Raw genomic sequence first — 15,368 nt, 5'->3', positions numbered from 1 at the left:
GCGCAGCCCAAAATAAATTAATTAATTAATTTAAAAAAAAAAAGAGGCAAAGCATTTCAAAAAATAATTAAAGAAATGAAAATTAAAAGAGCAATTATATGTCTGTTTATTGGCAAAGATGAAAAATATGATAATGTGCTGTGTTGCCCGGGGTATAGGGAAAAATAGGCATTTCTGATGTGCAAGCAATTTGGGGCATCCTATTTAGAGGGCATTTTTGCAGTATTTATCAAATTCAAAATGCACATGTCCTTTAACCCAATACTTGTCCTTCTAGAAAATTAGCCCACATATAAAGCTCTACCAGTTTGTAAGGAAAATCACATTTGTGTGGCTTTGCCTGTAATAGCAAAAGGCTGGATGCAACCCAAATTTCTTCCACAAAGGACTAGTGATGGTGAAGTATGTAGTGGAATAGTATGTAGCTGTGAAAAGGAGGTGAAAGTTCTGTAAGTGCTGATTTGGAAATATCTCCAAGATATATCATTGAGTTTTATAAAAGACTAAGTTTTTAATGTTATGTTTAATATATTCCTACTTAGAAAAAAGTGGGAGGGATGTATTTGGTAAGGACTGTTTCTGAAAGAAACCATTGCCATTGGTTGTTTCTGAGGAGGAAGCCTGGGAACCTGGAAGTCTGGGGTGGAAAGGAGATTTACTTATTGTTTTATACTCTTTTCTCTGCTTGAGAATATTTTTACCATGTGAATATATCACCTTTTGGACTGAAAACACTAGTTAAGAGAAACTAAAATGAACACATCAGAGCTTCAATAATGAGACTAAGAGAAGGAAAGGCAAGGAAGGGTTATATGTAAATTTCCCCAGTATAGAAATATAAACCCTTTGGTATAAGAATGAACAATTGGTTGATTTAAGAACGAAGACTCTTCTCTGTAAAATACATAGGATTCTGATCAGTGTGTTCTAAAAGTATGGTCCACAGACAAGCTGCTTATTAAAAATACAGATCCCTGGGCCCCACCCCAGTCCTACTCATTTAGTCTTAACAAGCTCCTTTAGTTAATTTTATACTCATTTTAAGTTTGGCAACCTGACTGCCCTAGGTACATAGCATCCTCACTTTAAATAGTAACTGCATTGTGCTTGCCCATCCTACAGTATAATCACATAATATTTTTAATGTCTTATTTTAAAGCAGATTAAGATTTATCTTCTATTTAATAGTTTTATTTGCAATTTGACTCTTAAAACTCCAGAGGTCAGATTTCATGACTATATTTCTCCATGATGGTCAGATGGGATTCAGATAAGAAAGATTGGTAGGAGGTTAACTCCTCATAATAAGCATTTAACAGGGGAAAAAGCCAATAGAAGATATGTAAAGTGATCTTTAGATTTTTGGAAGATACTTTTGTTCCCCTTTGATTGTCTTTGGAATGTGATTATTTCTGAGACATTTCTTCTAAGGACTTATAAGATCATATATGAATTTTTAAATTTACTTTTTTTGTTGTTAAATATAGTATACATATAGAAGAGTACATAAAACATTTATGTACAGTTTAGTGAAATAATCATGAAAAAGACAGCTATGTACCCATCACCCAGGTTAGAAATCCAGAAATCCCCTGAGACCCCCTCCCTGATTTATAACCATCTCTCCTTACTGTACATAATCATAATCACAAATGTTGATAGGATTTTCAGAGTAAACTGAGTTGAAAGTTATGGAGAATATATTCAAAGTCTGTTGCAAATGTCTGTTTATTCTTCTGAATAAAGATTTGCCATAGATTTTTTTTTCCTATTAATACGGAAAGGCACAAACAAGTAAAAGATTATTTTATCTGCAACAGAATGATTACAGGAACAAAATAGGCCAGAAGTAGGCATTGGTAATAATTTAACATATAATAATAAGCACATAAATCAGTAGGGTTACTAAATAAAGCATATTTTATTAAATAGATTTATCTATTATGTGTTTGGGCAAATTGGTTACATATTAGAAAAAGAAATGTGGATACTTAACCATACAGCGTGCATTAAAATATATTCCTAATGGATTGATGAGCTTCATATTTAAAATGAAACAGTGTAAGGGAAAATTAATCTTATCCCTAAAGAGATTGCTTTTCCAAGTATAAAAACAGTGAAAGAAATCATAAGGGAAGGATTTGTAGATTTGACTACATAAACATTTGAACCCTCATGCTTCCAAAAAAAATCATAAAATTAAAATACAAACTAGGAAAAATATGTGTTGCAAATATGATATCCAACTTATAAAATAATATAAAAATATAAGCACTTTTGAAAAGAGAATGGGAAAATGAACATAATAGACATTCTTTTTTTAAAGATTTATTGATTGATTGATTGATTGATTGCTATGTTGGGTCTTCGTTTCTGTGCGAGGGCTTTCTCTAGTTGCGGCAAGCAGGGGCCACTCTTCATCGCGGTGCGCGGGCCTCTCACTATCGCGGCCTCTCTTGTTGCGGAGCACAGGCTCCAGACGCGCAGGCTCAGTAGTTGTGGCTCACGGGCCTAGTTGCTCTGCGGCATGTGGGATCTTCCCAGACCAGGGCTCGAACCCATGTCCCCTGCATTAGCAGGCAGATTCTCAACCACTGCGCCACCAGGGAAGCCCCCATAATAGACATTCTTAACAAATGTTGGTTTGCAGATTTCAGATTTCATTATTTAAATTCATAACTCGGCAGTCAACATTTATTGACAGTCTGTGTATTTGTAAAGCATAGGCTAAGCTGTGTAAAGAGATAAAAAATACACAAGCTCAATAAATAGAAGTTTACTTTTCTCCCAAGAAACAGTCTAAAAGATAGTGGACTGCTCCAGGCATGTAGGCAGCTCTGTTCCAGGGACCCAAGTTCCTTTTCTGTTGTTCTAACATCCCCTGGGGTGATATCCTTGTCCAGGTGGTCAAAGCTGGCTCATCATCAGTGCTTTCATTCTAGCCCACAGGAAGGGGAAATAGGACATCCAGGGCAAGTGACTACCTCTTTAGATGATGACTAGGAAGCTGTATGTACCAATTCTACTCACATCCCATTGGTACAGACTTAGTACATGGCCACACTTATCTGCAAGAGGAGCTGGAAATGTAGCTCAGCAGCCATGTGCCCAGTTAAAATGCAAGGATGCTTAAAAAAAAAAAAAAAGATATAGCTATCACAGCATAAACAGAAATAATGGTACAAGGCACTAAATTAAGCAGTACTCCTCGGGGTAGGAAATTTCAACTGGAAACAAGTACTTCCTGTTAGGAAGATTGTGGAAGTCTCATTTTTGCCATGGAATGTCATGTTTGATTTCTTTTTGTAGAAGTGGGAGGATTTGTTCTCTGTCCCGGGTAACAAAGTTGGTTTGAAAATAAATTTAAGAAATAACAACAAAAAATGCATGGATGCTATAGCAAAAGAAAGGGAGAATGGATGTAAGGAGACAGTTAGTAGTCTCTGCTATCAAATGTCTCCATGTATCCATGTACCCCCTCTTCCCATGCAAAGAACATACTCATGTTTCCTCAAAGGAGAAGACCCACAGTCCTGTCCAGTTATTGCGTCCAACTCAAAATCCAGAGTCTCTGGCTTTTATCAGGTCTTTGTGGTTCTCTGGGAGTAACCCCTTTGATTGTTCTTTGTGATTTTGGCTTTGTCCTTGGGAAGGCTCTTTTCTGGTCCATTCTTCTTAGTGAATACACCTGAAGTTGGAGGCTATGCCGTTCTTAGGGGCTACACAGCTGTTGTGTTTCACTTTCTGCTTGATACTGATTTGGGGACCTTAGGATTACTTTAGGAATCAAGCAATCTTAAAGCTTCATAGAACCATTTTGCGGTGTCTTTGGTGATACACTTCCCTCAAACATTTAGTAGGCTTCTCTATATACATCCAGTGGGTTCATGTAAATGTAGCCACATCCAAAGATTTTTACTTATGGCTGTGTTTCTTACACCTGCTGAATCTCCTTTCCTTTACTCCTTCTCTGCTCAGCTCATCCCTTTTCCCTCAATTTCGTGGTGGCTACCGGGATGCCATCTGAAAAAAGACCTGGGTAGGAAAATAACACCTTTAATTTGATCTTTGCTGCTAGACAGGCTCTGAAGGACGTTATTTCCTGCCATTTTAGGATACAGAAGCAACCTGAGGCTTCAAATTCCTGGATTCTCATTAAATTTGGATAGTAGGCCTTGGGCAGAGAGAAACTCTCTTAGCAGAGATCTTGTCCCTTCCATCTGTGCTTGCAAACCAGCTACCACTTGCCTGGCTCCATCTCTCTTGTAGTGCCATCCTAAGAGCAGCAAGGGGCAGGAAACAGAGTAGTGTTCTGATTTTTTTCCAGCCAGTTCCAGGTAATCGCAAGCAGTGGTTTTGCTGCATCTCACAAGTCACCTGCCTTTTCAGCCTGCAGCCCAGCCACTAAGTCAGTGCCAAATATGTTATGCCTTTCTGAATGCAGAATCCTAATTCTGGAGCTAATTTCTCAATCAGGGAACAGTTAAGCTGTTATAGTGAGGAGTCTCAAAATATAATGGCTGAAACAAGATAGTATTTCTTTCTTATGTGATAGTCCAGAGTTGGCAGGTGGGCCAGGGCCTAGGCAGCTCTGTTCTACAAAGGAACCTAAGTTCCCTCTATCTTGTTGCTTCCCTAGGGAGGTGCCTTGGCAGGACAGTCCAGAGTGGATTTAATCCGCACTGTAGTCACATTTCATCCCACAGGAAGAGGGAGAGGGAGAGGGAGACCAGGGAGAGCATTTTATCCTCAAGGAGGTGACCTTGAAATCCTCCCACTCTCATCACATTGGCCCAAACTTGGTAACAAGGCCCCACCTCACTGCAGGGGGAGCTTGGAAATGCAGACTGTAGCTCACCCCAGCACAGACTTGGGGTGCTCTGTAATTGAAAGGAAAATAGAGAGAATGGACACTGGGGGATAGTTTATTGTCTCTACCACAGGCAAACTGGCTATTTAGGAGGAAAAGATCAGTTTAGATCCTCGTTTTATACCATGCATCAAAATAAATTCAGATGAATTAAATGGTTAAATATTTAGTTGGAAAACAATATATAGGAATATTTATCTGATCTCTACATAGGAATTTTTTTCTAAAGCATGAAAAACAGGAAAATTATAAAGAGAAAAATTGATCTGACCACTTACAAACTGTTGAGTGTACGAATTGTTAAGCTTAAAACAAAATTGACCAACAGGAGAAAATATTTGTCAAAATAAGGGTAAGAACAGGTAAATAATACAAATAAATATATTAAGCACTCATTCAAAATAAGAAAAATTGTAATATACCAATGGGAAAAAAGACCAGTAGTCAAAAAAAGAAATGCAAATTAAAACAAGGAGATGCCTTTTGGCCTTACCAAGTGTGACAGACAGAATAACACCCTCATCCCCCAAAGATGTCCATGTTCTAATATCCGGAACCCATGAATGTGTTCTGTTACACGGCAAAGGAGAACTACGATTGTAGGTGGAATTAAGTTTGCTAATCATCTGACCCTAAAATAGGGAGATTAGCCTGGGTTATCCAGGTGGGCCCAATGTAATCACAAAAGTCCTAAAAGAAGAGATAGAAGAGGAAGTCAGAGAGATGCAGTGTGAGAAGGACTCAAACCACTGTTGCTGGCTTTGAAGACAGAAGAGGGGGGCCAGGAGCCAAGGAATGCAGGTGGCTGCTAGAAGCTGGGAAAGACGAGGAAGCATATCCTTCTCTAGAGCCTCCAGACAGGAACATAGCCGTGCCACACCTTGATTTTAGCTCAGTGAGACCCGTGTTGGACTTCTGATTTACAGAAATGTAAGAGAATAAATGAGTGTTGTCTTAAAGCCACTGAGTTTGTGGTAATTTGTTTTAACAGCAATAGAAAACTAACACAACAACTTTGTATGTGTGTAATTTTTATTTTTATATTAAAAATTTTTTTTTAATTTTTTTCTTTATTTTTAGGTGAGTTTTTTTCTTTTTTAATTTTTTATTTATTATGTTTATTTTTGGCTGTGTCGGGTCTTCGCCTCTGCGTGAGGGCTTTCTCCAGTTGCGGCGAGTGGGGGCCACTCTTCATCGCGGTGCGCGGGCCTCTCACCATCGCGGCCTCTCTTGTTGCGGAGCAGAGGCTCCAGACGCTCAGGCTCAATAGTTGTGGCTCACGGGCCCAGTTGCTCCGCGGCATGTGGGATCCTCCCAGACCAGGGCTCGAACCCATGTCCCCTGCATTGGCAGGCAGACTCTCAACCACTGCGCCACCAGGGAAGCCCCTAGGTGAGTATTTTTTAAATAGTGGTATTCAATGCTGGTGAGGCAGGCACTGTTGACCACTACTGATGGGACTGTAAATTGCTACAGGCTTTTCTGAAATACAGCTTTGGAGTATATTTCATAAGGTCTAAAATGTTCATACCCTTTGACGTATTGACCCTAAGGAAATAATTTGGAAATGGCAAATATTTTCATACAAAGGTTATCACAACACCATTATTAATATTAACAAATAAGTAACAAACATTAGGAAAATGTTAAATGAGTTTTTGTACATCTGTATGATAGACTATCAGTGGAGCCATTAACAATTATGATGTAAAGAATGAAATGAGAAATGCTTATTATAGACTATAAAGTTAAAATAATTTAGTGCATAAAACTGTATATTCAATTTGATATCTATGATTACCTGTGCCTGTCTTGATTGAGAGATGCATTAAAAAAAAAAAACTGAAAGAAAAAAAGACTGAAAAATCAAAATATTAGGAATGGTTATATGAGTTACTGAATCATTGAATTTATGGATTTTTTCTTCTCTATGCACTTCTTTTCTACTACGAGTATATATATAAAATACTTTTAAACTAAGAGGACAAAATAAAAGTTATGAGACAAGAAAAACGTTATGAGACAAAATGGGGGGAGGTAGGTCTCTCTCAGACCAGGACTAAGTCCATTTTTCTCCCGTGCTTTGCTGAGAGATTATCGTATTTGGCCTTAATAAAAATCCTGTGAGATAAAGTACCTTTGGGGAAATTGAAATGAAAGAGAATAAGCGATTCACCAAAGATTATACAGTTAATAAATTTAGATAAGTCTAGAAGCTGAGTCTTTTGATATCTAACCCAATATTCTTTTCACTGTGTTTTTTAATGAGCTTTCTGTAACTGTACTTGATATGTTATTATTATAAGCTTCTTTAGGCCAAGACTATAGTTCTTATCTTTATAGTCCCTTTAGTGTCTGCTGCAGGTGCCTTGACCATAGTAGATATGCAGTAGATATTTTTAATTGGATCATAATTGGCCAAAATTATTAAAGGGTACAAAAGGGAAATAGATTTTCATAAAAGAAAACTGAGGCTATGGTAAAAATCTTTAGAAAGCTCATTCCTTTTCACCATTTCACTCTATTTCTCCCTTCCTAACTTCCTTTTTCCTGTAATTAATTCATAGCATCTCTGACCCTTTTTATTGCCTTCTTGGGCTAAATAAAGGAAAACTACTTCTAGCACTTTAGACCATTTTCAATATCCAGGAAATCCTGTAACACACGAGTTTATTCTCATGCAGGATGATTAGGAATGGGGAATTGGGAGAAAGCTTGTGAACCATTGGCATATTGAGTGTTAGAGATAAGTATTCTTATGGATTCTTAATCATTTCACATTAAAAATACATAGAATTTAAGTTAAGAATGCTGGGGGCTTCCCTGGTGGCACAGTGGTTGAGACTCCGCCTGCCAATGCAGGGGACACGGGTTCGAGCCCTGGTCTGGGAAGATCCCACATGCAGCGGAGCAGCTGGGCCCGTGAGCCACAGCTACTGAGCCTGCGCGTCTGGAGCCTGTGCTCCGCAACAAGAGAGGCCGCGATAGTGAGAAGCCCGCGCACCGCGATGAAGAGTGGCCCCCGCTTGCCGCAACTAGAGAAAGCCCTCGCACAGAAACGAAGACCCAACACAATCAAAAATAAATAAATAAATAAATATTTTTAAAAATTAAAAAAATCATCAGTTGATATTACTTAAAAAAAAAAAAGAATGCTGGATTTACACTGAGCTGAGCAGGAAATACCTGCTAAGTTTCTAAAAAGCCAACTCTCTAATGTTATCCCCAGTGCTAGTCATAATAAAGGTTTATAAAGTACATCTCTGCATAGAATAAAAATATGCCAGCTACTGCATGCCTTTGGATCTGAGAACCTTGGGTTATCTCAATAATCAATGATCTTTATCATTAATGTTAGTTACAGAGAACCTTCAGAATGGAGGCCATGTGGAAGAGTAGAAAGATTTGTGGACTGATGTAGAGAACAAATGTATGGACACCAAGGGAGGAAAGCGGGGAGCGGGGGTGGTGGTGGGATGAATTGGGAGATTGGGATTGACATATGTACACTAATATGTATAAAATAGATAGCTAGGGCTTCCCTGGTGGTGCAGTGGTTAAGAATCCGCCTGCCAGTGCAGGGGACACGGATTCGAGCCCTGGTCCGGGAAGATCCCACATGCCGCTGAGAAACTAAGCCCGTGCGCCACAACTACTGAAGCCCGCTTGCCTAGAGCCCGTGCACCACCACAAAGAGTAGCCCCTGCTCACCACAACTAGAGAAAGCCCGCGCACAGCAACAAAGACCCAATGCAGCCATAAATAAATAAATAAATAAATAAATAAATAAATAAATAAATAAATAAAAAGAACCAGCTGTATTAAAAAAGTTAAATTTAAAAAAACAGATTTGTGGACTGGTGAAATCAGATTTAATTTTGATTTCTAGTCCTGGCTTAGCCATTAACTAGTTATATGACTTTGGAACTCCCCCCACGAATACTTTTTGAAGAAAAGAAAGTTATAAATAAGTTATAAAATAAGTGTGATTTTAAGTGTATTATTAGCTTTTCTGGAACTCAGTTTTTCTATAAAATCAAGAGTGTGGGTTATCTAGCTGAGGTTTGAAGTCTCTTCCAACTATGAAAATTCAAATTCTAAAACGTCATATTATTCTAAGTAGAAAATAATTTAAGAATCATGGGTATTTGTTCCAGAATGTCAGGAAGCAAAAGGTTGGGATACAGAATATCATTAAGTACAAGCTAAAATGTCAAGGACATGAGAACACATGAACTTAACAGGTCTTCAGTTTGAACTTTAGCTATTGGCATTTGTTTGAAAAGCTATAGTATACTGAATAATAAGAAAAGGAATGCAGCTGTGCAGAAATGCCACACTACGTGCCCCTGAGCCTTGGCCTCTCCATGGGCAGGGGCAGCAGTTGAGGGCTGAGGTGCCCAGGGCCGGGGCAGATGTGGCCAGGCCATGCTAGGTGTCCTCATGCCTGCCATGGGCCAGCCAGCCTCAGCAGTGCCGACACTGGTGGGCCGCTCCCACTTCCTAGTCTCTACCATCTGGTTCTGCTGATGCTGGAGAAACTCCCAAAGCTCTGATCTAATCTTCTTCTCAGCCCACAAGGGAAATTCCCCTATTTTCCACCTGGCCTGTGGGGACCGTGTAAACTAGGCCTCAGAAGTAGGCAGAAGCTAGGCAAGGAGAAAAAAAAGGAACAAAGAAAAAAGACCCAAGGGAGAAGGGAAGAAAAGGAAGTTGGGTGGAGGGGGGTGGGAGACAAGGAGAGGGAGTCAATTAAGGGACCAGTGAGAGGAGACTGGGATGAAGGAGAGCAGCACCCCTGTGCCTTGGCACGTCTGTCAGGGCTTGACCTGCAAAGGTCAGGACACCTGCAGTCTCCTAACTGTGAATATACGAGTATACCCATCTTCATCAGGCATGAAGTTTCAGGCAAGGAAGCAAGAGTTAGACCCCTTGAATTAACTAGTCAGCTTCCAGAGAGCTCCTTTTCTGCTACAGAGCGTATTGCCCAGGAGACAAAACTACATCCTCATGCTGCTAACTTCTGCCTGCCCTCCCCGGTTGCACTATGCTTGAGACAGTGCTAAAGCCTTGGCCTCGCTCTAACCACTCTCATTTTCTTTTTCTAAAAGTTTTGTTTCCCAAATATTAATCACCTTGTTTTTTGTATTGCTGAATATAAGCTTTTTAAAATTTACAAGTGGAACTGATGTGATGTATGTGGTGGAACCTTGTGAGGTTTGTACAGCACAGGTTAGTTGTGTATTTCGGTGACCCCACTTCCCTGTACTTGGATCCTGGAGAGCATCCACACTGCCTTCGCACCCTGGGAGGCACTCTGGGGAGATTAGAAACCCTGGTCCTTACCCACAAGGAACTTAACTGCTACTTGCAAAACAAAACTGAAGCATGTAATCATGACACAGAAAAATTAACATTAAGTTATGTGATCTACTTCACTTAACGGAGGGTTGTGAATCACACCTCTTTTGTTGTTCTGTGTTGTTTTTAACAGTCAGCCCAGATCAATCGGTATGAGTTTCTGAAAGCCAGCTTCTTTCAGGAGTGCTTTGAAAGCATTTAGGACAATCACAACAAGTTGCATTTATCTTTCAGCATGGGAAGGCAGAGAGACTTTTCAGTTCAGACTGTTCATTTAAGCTGGGTGTTTTTCCTTTTCATACTGTCAAGTTCATATACCTAATTTTTGTTCTGGCATCTGTTTTTAACAATTAGAATGAATAGTCTAATTGTAAATTTCCATTTTCTCACGTATCCGACTTCCATCCTCAACAGTCTCCTGAAACTGCTTCTGCTCAGGTCATGCAAGACCTCCTTGTTGCCGAATCCAGTGGTTACATTTCAGTTAAACCCTCTTTCTGTTTGATCTGAGATTATTGGTACCTCACTTTCATCTTCTCTAAACCCTTCTCTCCTTAGTTACTATGACACCAGTCTTTCCTGTTTTATTTTTTTTTCTGCCTCTATAATTGCTCCTTCTCAATTGTCTTTCTAGACTCCTCTTCCTCTGACTATTTAAAAGACGATGGTATTCTCCAGAGTTTGTTCCCCAAACCTAATATATATCTCTCATCTCAGACCCCTTTCCTTAGCTTGCAACCTGTAGTCAACCACTTGTTGGACATTTTTACAGTTACGGGTACCCCCCCTTATATCTAGTCATTCACTTAACTATATCTAGTATACCACCTTAACAGCCCTCCAGACCATCCCTCCTCTGTACCTCACTGTTGTTGCCAGTAGTGCCACCGGGTCCTTGTCCTGGACTCCATGCCTAAGCGTGTTCCACTCTGGTTTTACTTCAGTTTTGCCATTCCTTATGGGGTGAGGAGTCTGTAGAGTCAAAGAGATGTGTCTGCCCTGCCCATCACCACTTTCAAGCTACACAAGACCCCAGCAATCCCTGCAACATACCTCTTCCCCAGGTCTGTTCTTCCAAGAGTGAACTGCATCCCTGGGGTGTGCTCCCTAGGCCCAAGGGGTAGCTAAGGGGCAGGTGTTTGGAAGGGGATAGATGGAGCTTGGATGGGGTTGGACCTTAAGGTTCATGTGCATGTATGCGAAGCCCCTGATGTTGTAGATCAGAACCAGAGGTCAGAGGAAAAGGAGGGTGTGCAGGGACCTCTACTGGTACTCTTGTCCCAGGCCCCACAAGCTTAGGCCTAATTATTGCCTTATTTTTCTTTATATTCCTGATACAGTACTGGTAGGTGACTCTTCAACTACTCTACTTAAAGAGTTTAGCTTTTTAATTTTATATTCCCGTGTACCCATTGCTATCACAGTGCCTACCCAATACACAGTGAATACTCAGTACATCTTTGTTAAATGAATTAAATAATACAACTTGTATTGAACAATTTATAATTATTTCCTCTCCTTAATTGTCATTTTAAAGAATTTACGGTAATGTTTGTATGATTTTATTATGTCTTAGGGCCAGCACTTTTCCAGAAAAAAAAAAAAAACCCTCTATGCATTACTATTAAATGGGAAAACTAAATTTTATATATATAACTGAATTATTTTTAAATATATTTTTACAAACAAGTTAATTTCATAAAATAGGGTAAGTTTTTTATCCCAAGGCTTTTTATTTTTAATTTTTATTTTTTTTAACATCTTTATTGGAGTATAATTGCTTTACAATGGTGTGTTAGTTTCTGCTTTATAACAAAGTGAATCAGCTATACATATACATGTATCCCCATATCTCTTCCCTCTTGCATCTCCCTCCCTCCCACCCTCCCTATCCCACCCCTCTAGGTGGTTACAGAGCACTGAGCTGATCTCCCTGTGCTATGCGGCTGCTTCCCACTAGCTATCTATTTTACATTTGGTAGTGTATATATGTCCATGCCACTCTCTCACTTCATCCCAGCTTACCCTTCCCCCTCCCTGTGTCCTCAAGTCCATTCTCTACGTCTGCGTCTTTATTCCTGTCCTGCCCCTAGGTTCTTCAGAACCTTTTTTTTTTTTTTTTTAGATTCCATATATATGTGTTAGCATATGGTATTTGTTTTTCTCTTTCTGACTTACTTCACTCTGTATGACAGTCTCTAGGTCCATCCACCTCACTACAAATAACTCAATTTCGTTTCTTTTTATGGCTGAGTAATATTCCATTGTATATATGTGCCACATCTTCTTTATCCATTAATCTGTTGATGGACACTTAGGTTGCTTCCATGTCCTCGCTATTGTAAATAGAGCTGCAATGAACACTTTGGTACATGACTCTTTTTGAATTATGGTTTTCTCAGGGTATATGCCCAGTAGTGGGATTGCTGGGTCATATGGTAGCTCTACTTTTAGTTTTTTAAGGAACCTCCATACTGTTCTCCATAGTGGCTGTATCAATTTACATTCCCACCAACAGTGCAAGAGTGTTCCCTTTTCTCCACACCCTCTCCAGCATTTATTGTTTGTAGATTTTTTGATGATGGCCATTCTGACTGGTGTGAGGTGATACCTCATTGCAGTTTTGATTTGCATTTCTCTAATGATTAGTGATGTTGAGCATCCTTTCATGTGTTTGTTGGCAATCTGTATATCTTCTTTGGAGAAATGTCTGTTTAGGTCTTCTGCCCATTTTTGGATTGGGTTGTTTGGTTTTTTTGATATTGAGCTGCATGAGCTGCTTGTAAACTTTGGAGATTAATCCTTTGTCAGTTGCTTCACTTGCAAATATTTACTCCCATTCAGACTATACTACAAAGCTACAGTAATCAAGACAGTATGGTACTGGCACAAAAACAGAAATATAGCTCAATGGAACAGGATAGAAAGCCCAGAGATAAGCCCACGCCCATATGGTCACCTTATTTTTTATAAAAGAGGCAAGAATATACAATGGAGAAAAGACAGCCTCTTCAATAAGTGGTGCTGCGAAAACTGGACAGCTACATGTAAAAGAATGAAATTAGAACACTCCCTAACACCATACACAAAAATAAACTCAAAATGGATTAAAGACCTAAATGTAAGTCCAGACACTATAAAACTCTTAGAGGAAAACATAGGCAGAACACTCTATGACATACATCACAGCAAGATCCTTTATGACCCACCTCCTAGAGAAATGGAAATAAAAACAAAAATAAACAAATGGGACCTAATGAAACTTAAAAGCTTTTGCACAGCAAAGGAAAACATAAACCACATGAAAAATAGGGTACATTAATGGTAGGTGACGGAAACCAGTGTCAGGCAAACATGAAAATCTTTATATTACAGATTGGTGTTACGCCCTGGTTATCGGATGGCAGTGCTTATAACCACTTAGTAAGTGCCAGGCCCTGAGGGACTCTAGGATATAAGTGAAAGAAGGAGCAGAACTAAGTTCTGGAAAATTTAAAGATGCTGGGAAGAGCAGGCACTGGATTTCCCTGCCAGGTTTCCCACGAATTCAGAGGGTAACCCCAAATCCTGTAGGTCCCAGTTCTACTGAGCTCATTTATGAGGAGTACCTTTATTTATGATGACTTTAATGCAAAAAAGCACATACTTATTTAAATTAGAATAATTTTTAAACACCAAAACAGCTTGTTTTTCACTATGATTTTTCACTTTGATAATTCGTGTTTTAGGTTGGCCTTCCAAGTTTGGTGACCTTTTAGACTTAGTAGCCATCTGAAATGTCCCTAGTGCCATATGTGCTCTGGATACTTACTTTAGCAGGTATACATGTTATAGTGAGAAATATTCTGATCTGAGAATTGAGTAAACTGGACTTGGATGATCCTTACCTTATCTCAAGCTCACATGTTCTATGACTCTTATGTTTGCTGCTTGGAAAATAGTCTATTCATGATTTCACTGAGAAGTAGCAAAGAGTTAAGCCATGACAGTGATTTGAGTTTTATACCTTAGCTTTCAGGATTCATACTGTTTTATCAAGTTTTTTTTTTTAATAGGTCGTTTCTTCCATGTTCTCCTACTCTTAACATTTTTAGGCATAATAAAACTTACTCATTCCAACCCTTCTCCTTCTAGATGAGATGAGTCTTTCAGGAACACCTCATTAAAGGTGTTAAATGTCAAAGCAGTTACCTTTATGAGCCATCATGTGTCGTTTGATTATTGTACCATCGCGAGTCATGATTAAAACCACTTAATGACAGTGTTTCAAGAATATTTCTGTGATGAAATTTCTGTGTGACAGCTGGGGACCCTCTGGCATTTGGAGGAGGTATTTGGTTTATAAGCAGTTTAATTGTGTTTGTCATCTAGAAAATAGTTCCCCTTACACAAGAAAAATTTTAAATGTCTTTGGTTTTCTTAATTTAGTAACATTAACGATGCTTGAAGCCATTTTGCCTTCGAATAACTTTTCCAACATTTACAAAGATTTGAGCAGACGTAATTCACATATTTCACTTCCCACTCACTTATGCTTCTACATTAGGGCCCTACGTCTCCTCACATGCCTGTTTATTATTTCCTTCTACATTCGAAAAACTATTTCTAAGTAGCTTAAGGTGGTACTTGTTAAAAAGAGGATTTGGCACCCACATGGTGACTGAAAAGCAAAAGGAACAGAAAGAAAAAGTAGTTAGTATCATGCGTATGTCACATACACTGTTCCTTCCCTTTCCTCTACCTTCAAGGCAGAAGAGGTTGACTCGCTTCCCATTCTTCTCTGTGCTTTTTGGACTTCTGGCTTCTTTTCTCCTTCAAGGCTACTCTTGAATGTGAATGTATATTTTGCGGGTGGAGGAAGAAATGTGGGAAAAGGGTTTTCACGTTCCGTGTTCAGCAGGGAACAGGATAGAGCACTGAATAGAATAGTGAGGAAGGATGAGCAAGAGAACAACTGGAATGGAAGCAAGAAACTACTTTTCACTAACCCTTACAATTAAAGTCATGGTCAGAGAATTGGGACTGGAAGGGACCCAGTGATCTGTGATTATAGTACCTTAACCTAACAAATGCTCAAGGCATGAATATTCAATTTAAACTAATCTCATCATTTTACAGGAGAAGGAATGGAATCCTA

General features: G+C 39.1%; 1 protein-coding gene across 1 annotated transcript in view; it reads left to right on the top strand.

Moving 5' to 3' along the window:
* Positions 1-15,368, top strand: part of SLC49A4 (solute carrier family 49 member 4) — a 98,751-nt gene that overhangs the window by 13,733 nt on the left and 69,650 nt on the right. The window lies entirely within an intron of this gene.

Source organism: Eschrichtius robustus, chromosome 6 (assembly GCF_028021215.1).
Source record: "Eschrichtius robustus isolate mEscRob2 chromosome 6, mEscRob2.pri, whole genome shotgun sequence".
Taxonomy (NCBI): Eukaryota; Metazoa; Chordata; class Mammalia; order Artiodactyla; family Eschrichtiidae; genus Eschrichtius; species Eschrichtius robustus.
This window is presented reverse-complemented; position numbering and strand designations above follow the sequence as displayed.